Source organism: Colossoma macropomum, unplaced genomic scaffold, assembly GCF_904425465.1.
Source record: "Colossoma macropomum unplaced genomic scaffold, Colossoma_macropomum, whole genome shotgun sequence".
NCBI classification, from domain to species: Eukaryota; Metazoa; Chordata; class Actinopteri; order Characiformes; family Serrasalmidae; genus Colossoma; species Colossoma macropomum.
Window position 1 is genome coordinate 33,283,873 of NW_023494787.1, and position 8,124 is coordinate 33,291,996.

Sequence of the window (8,124 nt, forward strand, 5' to 3'; positions counted from 1 at the left end):
AAAGCCAAGTAAAAGGCCCAGAAAAAGGCCCCAGAAAGAGGCTAAAACATGAAAGAAGAGGACATCATTCATCATTAAAACGAATTTAGTGACAAATTTAGCTAATATTCAGCATTACTCAAAAACAGCCAGCGCATGACTAACAAACACAGCTTTGAAGTGTTCTACACTCAAAAAATAATTTCCCCACCACAACAAAAATGTGTTTCGATAGAGACAATTCTTAATGTTACACAATGATTTTCAGACATTTTTCTGACTTTCTTTGGACATTTACAATCTAACTGCTCATCATGAGGGACATGGATGCAGTCACATGCTGCTTTCAAATGACCTTGGGTTTATCTGAAGAACGGGTTTGCCACCAGGAAACACCATTTGAACTCCCTTCAAAGTTGGGTACACTGGAATTTTTGATGCAGCATTAATTCTGAGCTAGACGTAACAGTATTTTTTATCATGGTGAGGAATGGATGCAAACATTTAAATAACAGAAAGCAATTGTAAAAACTGTACAAATATAATAAATGGGTAATTATAAAGTACATTTTAAACATCTACAGTTAACCCACATTTGATTTCTGCTTCATATGCACTAAAAAAAAGAACAATAGGCAAAGAAGAGTTTCCAGCTAGATAATAAACTTAGCCATTTCACTACCTCATTGTTCTACTTACCTCTCACAAGAATATGCACACTGGGTGGACCATAGACTGTGTGTGTGGGTGTGTATGTTGTTTATATATATATATATATATATATATATATATATATATATATATATATACTGACAGCAAATCTGCCTACCCTCTTCCCACCCAAATTAAAAACTATGCAAAACTTGTGACATATTTATCATTAAAACAGCGAATTTTGGCAAGGGTTGAATTTGAATGTAATCCTGCTGGTAATCACCCTGTTTGTATTATGTACCTGTAATCTGATTACCAACTTTTTTACTATAATGTAATACAGTTACTTTTTTTGTATCCTGATTACGTAGCGGTGTTACATGTATTCTGTTACTACTCAACCCTGCTGGTAAGCACATTGTTACTGTATTGGTTAGATATCTGTAGTTTTGAGAAACATTTTTGATAAAATATTATACTGCAGCCTCCTGCCACTGGCTGTGCTGCCTTAGGAGATGCAAAGAGGCTCTTGGGAGGCACCGCATTCACAGCATGAGAGACATTTATTGTTGTTTAAATTGTTGATGCTTGTTTAGCATGTGTTTACATGGTGGTTGTGCTATTCTGTGCTAGCTTGTGTCATAGTTAGGTGGATTAAGTGTCTACCATGAAGGAGGAGTTGTATGGTTAGAAGTGACCTCCACCAGTGACAGACAGTGGGGAAGTCAGAGCAAAGAAGACCACAGAGGTTGACCTTGGCCTGAATGCACAGGTCCATAGACCACTGATATCACGTTGTCAATCTGTAGGTGGCATAGTGTCCAAATTAGAAACTCCAGGTCAACTGAATTTCTCTGTGAGAAAAAGTGAATGGGATTTTCAAAAATCACCGCTATCACATCTGTATCAGTTTTGGAATCTTTTTTAGCCCCTTTCCACTGCAGGGCCGCACTGTTCTCAGCACGAATGGTAACTGTTCTACAAACATCGTTTGACACAGAATGCTTGGCATAGAAAATGGCCACGTTTATATATCCTGGCTCAGGCACATTGCCTGGACCGTTGCCAAATTAGGTACAGAAGCAACACCTGTTCCTAACCTATACATAAGAAGCCAGCAATAACTGTCCACCCATTGTCCTGTCAGGTACAGCTTACATAAAACACGCACAGATCACACACATATTGTAACACACAACAGTGAATATAATGTTACACATAAAAGATATAATGCAGCAGATCCTTCAAACATCAAAATAATAAAACATCAAAATAATATAACAAAAATACTTTTACTTTTTTAAAATGTACAGTTGATACTTAAGTACATCCACAAGCAAGTACTTTTGTAAACTGTAGAATTTACAGTAAATTACTGGAACTTTTAGTTGCCAGCATTATAAATTTATAGTATGAGACTAAAATACTGCACAGAACTAAACTGTAAAATATACAGTATGATCATGTACATATACAGTACACTAAAAGCAATTTAATTGTAAAATTACAGTAAGTTTACTATAAGTTTACAATACGTTTACACTACCTTACTGCCAACTAAAATTGTCAGCTCAGGTATAAGTCCACATTACAAGCTTTGCTGCTCAAGTGCAGTTTTTTTCTCTGATCTTTCTGCTTTGATGTTTCACATTTGTGTAAAGGACTCATATCTGTCTCTAGTGTGAACAAACCTGTACCCTGAAATGACCCATGTATGAGCATGCTAATCAATAACATCATGAACGACCAGTGAACAAACTACCAGCACAAGCCTTCATCACAAAGATAATTTGCTCTTAATAGCTCTGACTTTTTGCGATTAGGGGGAAAAGGTGAATAAAAAAAATCATATGCTTCCGCAGCGTTTACTAGCAGAAATCACGGGTTTGGCACTGTGGACGATGACGGTAATATTTGCATGCGCAGTGGGGGAAAAAAACAATATGAAAGTGGCTCTTGTCTGATTTGAAAAAAATCAGATCTATGTCACATTAAGAGAAAAAGCTGAATGTGTGCCAGTTCAACTTGGGAATGTGAACACAGTCCCGGAAGCTCAGTGTGACACTCAAGAAGGAGCGTATTTGGCTGTGTTTAAGTTTCAAGTTTATTTGTCATTTGCACAACATGTCAGGACATTCATGCATTGAAATGTTTGTGGTGAGGCTCAGGTAATCACTCTACAGAAAGTAAACAAGTAAAAATAAAAATACAAGAAAGTACTGAAACTGAAATATATTAAATATACACAAAATATATACAAAATATAGAGACAGGAGGAACCTATGTAAGGAGGAGTAAAAACAATCCTCTCTGCTATGTACAAATATATTTATATTAAACAAGGGATGATCTGTGAAGAATAAATATATTTTAAAGTGACTTAAGTGACTCAGTGTTATTGTTATTTGAAGTGACTTAGTGTTAAAGTGTTATTGTCCATGGCAGTAATATGATATAATAATAGTACTGAGAAAATGACTGATTGAAATGGTAGTTGGGGAAGGACCCACAGCTTCACAGTGTTCAGAAGCCTGACAGCCTGTGGGTAGAAACTGTTCATCTGTGCACACTCACAATGCTGTTTTGTGTTTAAATTATGAATATTTAAGTTCAGTAAACCTGCCTAAGAGTCTTCAGTGTAAAATGCTGTCTATTTAGGTCCCCAACTTGAACCTTGAAATCAAAGCAAGAGGGCAGAGGATAAGAAAAACAAAGTAAAAGAGAAGACCGAGAAAGAGAGGAATGGACAGAGAGGGACAGCGAAGTACAGAGAGTAATAGGGCAAGAGAGGAAAGAATAATGTGTGTGTGTATGTGTGTATGTGTGTGTGTGTCACAGAATTAAAAAGACCCAGATCATGGAAAAACAAATTTGCTTTGCTTTAATGAAATAATTGATTTGATGTAGCTTGTAAACATTATTAAAGTGAAAATATTGTTCACTCCCCACTCCACATAAAACAGCCCATTTTGAATTCACTGTTTTCATCAGGTCACAAAAACCAATGCATTTACAGACAATATGTGTTCAATATGTGTTCAATGTTCATTTTTATTTGGAGACATATTGGGCTTCTATACTCTTTGCCACCCTCCCACTTACACTTGAAAACAACATCACCTCCAGGTCTAAAATGGAAGGGTGTGGCAAAAATAAGCCTCTGCCCATAAAGTAAAACTCTGGATTTAAATAGATCATTACATAATCCTTGTAAATGTCTAAGGTATGACTACTTCATTGTTTTTTAAGAGTTTTTTTACTGTGGGAAGTTTCAACAAATTCGGTAGAATGGTCCATATATGATTTTGTATAAATGTAGAGTGGTGTTAGTATGAAAACCAGAACAGTATTATTTTATTTTTTGTGATATGGATGCACTAGCAGATTGATTATCTAGCCAGAAGCTTGTCAGTACTAATATTGTATCACTAGCCTGTTATTAGGGTCCAAGCACACAGGTGTGTAGGGCCCAATTGTTATTATTATTATTATTATTATTATCATTATTATAAATGTCCACTAAAAGAAATCGTCTAGAACAAACCGTACATTGTATGGACATGAAACTAGGTCCTGCTACTAAGGCACATGACATGAGCCTTATTGGCCTCAAGAGGGCGTTATAGCACAGCCTAACATGCTTAGCCTTGTAACTCTCAAACCATTTTTAGAGACACAATTTTGTTTTAACCTCATTCTTTGACTCAAAACAAACTATTTTTTCATTTGGACTATTTAGCTACGCCTACTTAAATTTTTTGCTGACATGTATAATATGTGAAATCTACTTCCCTGCTGAAAAAAACGGAACAGGCCAGCATGCATTTCATGCTGATATAGGCTGGTCTAAGTTAGTCTGTGCTGGTTAATGCTGGTCTGGTTCTGGTTTAGCTGGTCACACCAGCGTGGTCAAGCTGGTTGACTATCAAAGCAGCATCCAAAACACAACATTTCCTTGTTTTGGTGATGATCAGCATATTAATTTCTATTTCTACTGACCAGCATACCAGCATCCAAAAAACAACATATGCTGGTTTTGCTGGTGACTAGCAATGCTGGTCTATGCTGTTTTTTTTCTAGTAGGGTTTTGTGAACCAGTTCTAATTTTTCACTCAATCCTCATGTAACTGGTATCAAAAAAACTGCAAGACCCTAAATTTCAATAGTTATCAAAAATGTTTTGTAAGCAAATATGACTGCCATATGCTATATTTTTACTTATGACCAGATAACTGAATTTCCTGTCATAAGTGTATTTTGAAAATGCATAATTGTTTTGCAATCGTTTCTTGTTTGAAAACTGCACTTTTTAAACAGTCCTTAAACCAGTCACAATTGGTCTTGAAATACAGTTGCCTCTGTAGGTACAGTGCCTCCAAGTAGTATTCAACCCCCTGCAGATTTTGCAGGTTTACACATTTGGAGTTAACTTAGCATTGTGAAATTTGGACTGTAGATGGGCCTGGAAATGTGAAATGCACTGTAGCAAAAAAGAATGTTATTCCTCTGTTTATAAATTTTTTAAAATTTTGCGAAGTTTACCAGAGGGTCAATTATTATTCAACCCCTCAAACCACCAGAATTCTGTTTGGTTCCCTCAAGTATTAAGAAGTAATTGAGGCATTAAGAACAATGAACTTCACATGCTTGGATTAATTATCTGTTTTTTCCTGCCTTTTCTGACTATAAAAGCCCCTCCCCAATCAAGTGAACAGCACTCATACATGGGCAACATGGGAAAGACTAAGGAGCATTCCAAGGCCATCAGAGACAAAATTGTGGAGGGTCACAAGGCTGGCAAGGGGTACAAAACCCTTTCCAAGGAGTTGGGCCTACCTGTCTCCACTGTTGGGAGCATCATCCAGAAGTTGAAGGCTTATGGAACTACAGCCTTTCAAAGATTCCTCCCGTGCCGAGGTCAGGCTTGTCCGAACAGTCAAGGCTGACCCAAGGACAACAAGGAGGGAGCTCCGGGAAGATCTCATGGCGGTGGGGACATTGGTTTCAATAAATACCATAAGTAATGTACTCCACCACAATGGTCTCCGTTCCAGGTGAGCCTGTAAGGTACCTTTACTTTCAAAGCGTCATGTCAAGGCCTGTCTAAAGTTTGCTCATGATCACTTGGAGGACTCTGAGGCAGACTGGTTCAAGGTTCTCTGGTCTAATGAGACCAAGATTGAGGTCTTTGGTGCCAACCACACCCAGGGCGTTTGGCGAGAGGATGGCACTGCATACGACCCCAAGAATACCATCCCTACAGTCAAGCATGGTGGTGGCAGCATCAAGCTGTGGGGCTGCTTCTCAGCCAAGGGGCCTGGCCATCTGGTCCGCATCAATGGGAAGATATAGCACCGCCTACCTGGAGATTTTGGCCAAAAACCTCCGCTCCTCCATCAAGGATCTTAAGATGGGTCGTCATTTCATCTTCCAACAGGACAACGACCCCAAGCACACGGCCAAGAAAACCAAGGCCTGGTTTAAGAGGGAAAAGATCAAGGTGTTGCAGTGGCCTAGTCAGTCTCCTGACCTTAACCCAATTGAAAACTTGTGGAAGGAGCTCAAGATCAAAGTCCACAAGAGATGCCGAAAGAACCTAGACAACTTGGAGAAGATCTGCATGGAGGAGTGGGCCAAGATTACTCCAGAGACCAGTGCCGGCCTGATCAGGTCTTATAAAAAACGATTAATAGCTGTAATTGCAAACAAGGGTTATTCCACAAAATATTAAACCTAGGGGTTGAATAATAATTGATCCTAATTTTTATGTTTAAAATGTATTATAATTTAATTGAGCAACTTATATTTTTTGTTTGTAATATTTAGGCATCTGTTAATAAATGCTACTCTTGTTCAAAGTTTGAAGGCTCTAACTTATTTGCAACCTGTTGAATTTGCAAAATCTGCAGGGGGTTGAATACTACTTGGAGGCACTGTATATAATTATCAAAAAGCTGGCTTTTTTTACTGAGCATGGTCTGCTATCAATCAATCATTACAGCCCTAGCTTTGCCTTACCATTTTGGTCCAAATTGGCCTTTAGGAGGTGCAATACCAAAAAAAAAATATTAGGATTATATTAAATAGTTTACAGATGAATGTCAGTCTCATGTGAGTCTCACTGAGTTCTGAAGTCCTGAATAACTTTGCACATTACATGTTACATTAGAAATTAGACTCCTTCTCTGGTATTCTGACTTATTTCTTCAAAGGCTGCAGCTTATTATACAAACGTGAAAAGGTCAATCTGAGCAAAACAAGAAAGATCTTTGATCAGTGATCATGACATATGGAGACCATATTCTGACTTTCTTTCACTCATCTCCTTTCTGCCAAAAAGCCCTTTATGGATGAATTAGGCCTCACTATGCCATGCATATCAAATGGTTAATCTGAGAAAGTTAGAAAGAAACTTAGAAAGTTTACAAAAAATAATATCAGAAATATCACTTTTTGTCATATATTTTGACTTATTTGTTAAAAACCTTTTGTATATCATATAAAGCTCAAAAGATCAGTATACATGATACTTCGCATATATCATTTAAAGACTACTGCTCCGCATTCATAGCAAATGAAGGCCTTATAAATATGATAAATCCTTACTCCCTTTGATTTTTTATCTTTTGTCTGTAAATACGGCCCAAACTGCATTAGGCTTTTTGAGCTGTCAGTGCTGGGACCCGCTTGTGGCTACATTTGTTCTTCTTCTCCATCTTCTTCTTCCTCTTCTTTTTCTTATTGTTGTTATTACCAGGGCTGTAACTATGAACAGAAAGTGGCCACAATGCATAAGTTTATAACATCCATATATTTATGCAGTAACCCATTTTTCCTTGATTAACAATTTAAAACATGTGAGTATAAATATATTATTTAGGTTAAATAACTACTTCATAGTTAATGGTTGTTACAAAATAAGATGAAGAGAGACCATGTTTTTAAATTAAGTAAACTGAATCTTTTCAGCATGTGTAAAGTCATGGTAAAGTGGGTAGTATAGCTGAGACAGGGCTACATGTTATAGTATAGTACATATCACTCTTTTCAAGTTGCTACCCAAAGTAGAAAGAAGTTGTCCTTTGATATGTCTTTGTTTTGTGCTGAGCCTCAAGCATATGCATAGGGAATTCTTAACCTCTCTAGCAAAAGTGTGCTAAATGCACAGCAGTTTCTTCTCATTGAAAAGTCACTGAACTGAAAGGATCTGAGCAATGTTATTGCATGATCCTATGCTTTGTTAACTTAAAAACAACTGACATGTTTAAGTGCTTCGTAGCCAACAAACAGCAAACTCATGTATGTAACATCTGTAACATAAACAAATGTGTGGTGTTTTTTTGTACAATTTAACAGGGCTGCCAACATTTTTGTTAGAGTGTGATTCTAGTGGGCTGTCTCGGGAATGGGGACAGGTATAGGGTTAGGGGTATGCTTATTTTTTTTAGTACTTAATTTATTTAATTCTTAATTTTATTTTACTTTATTTGC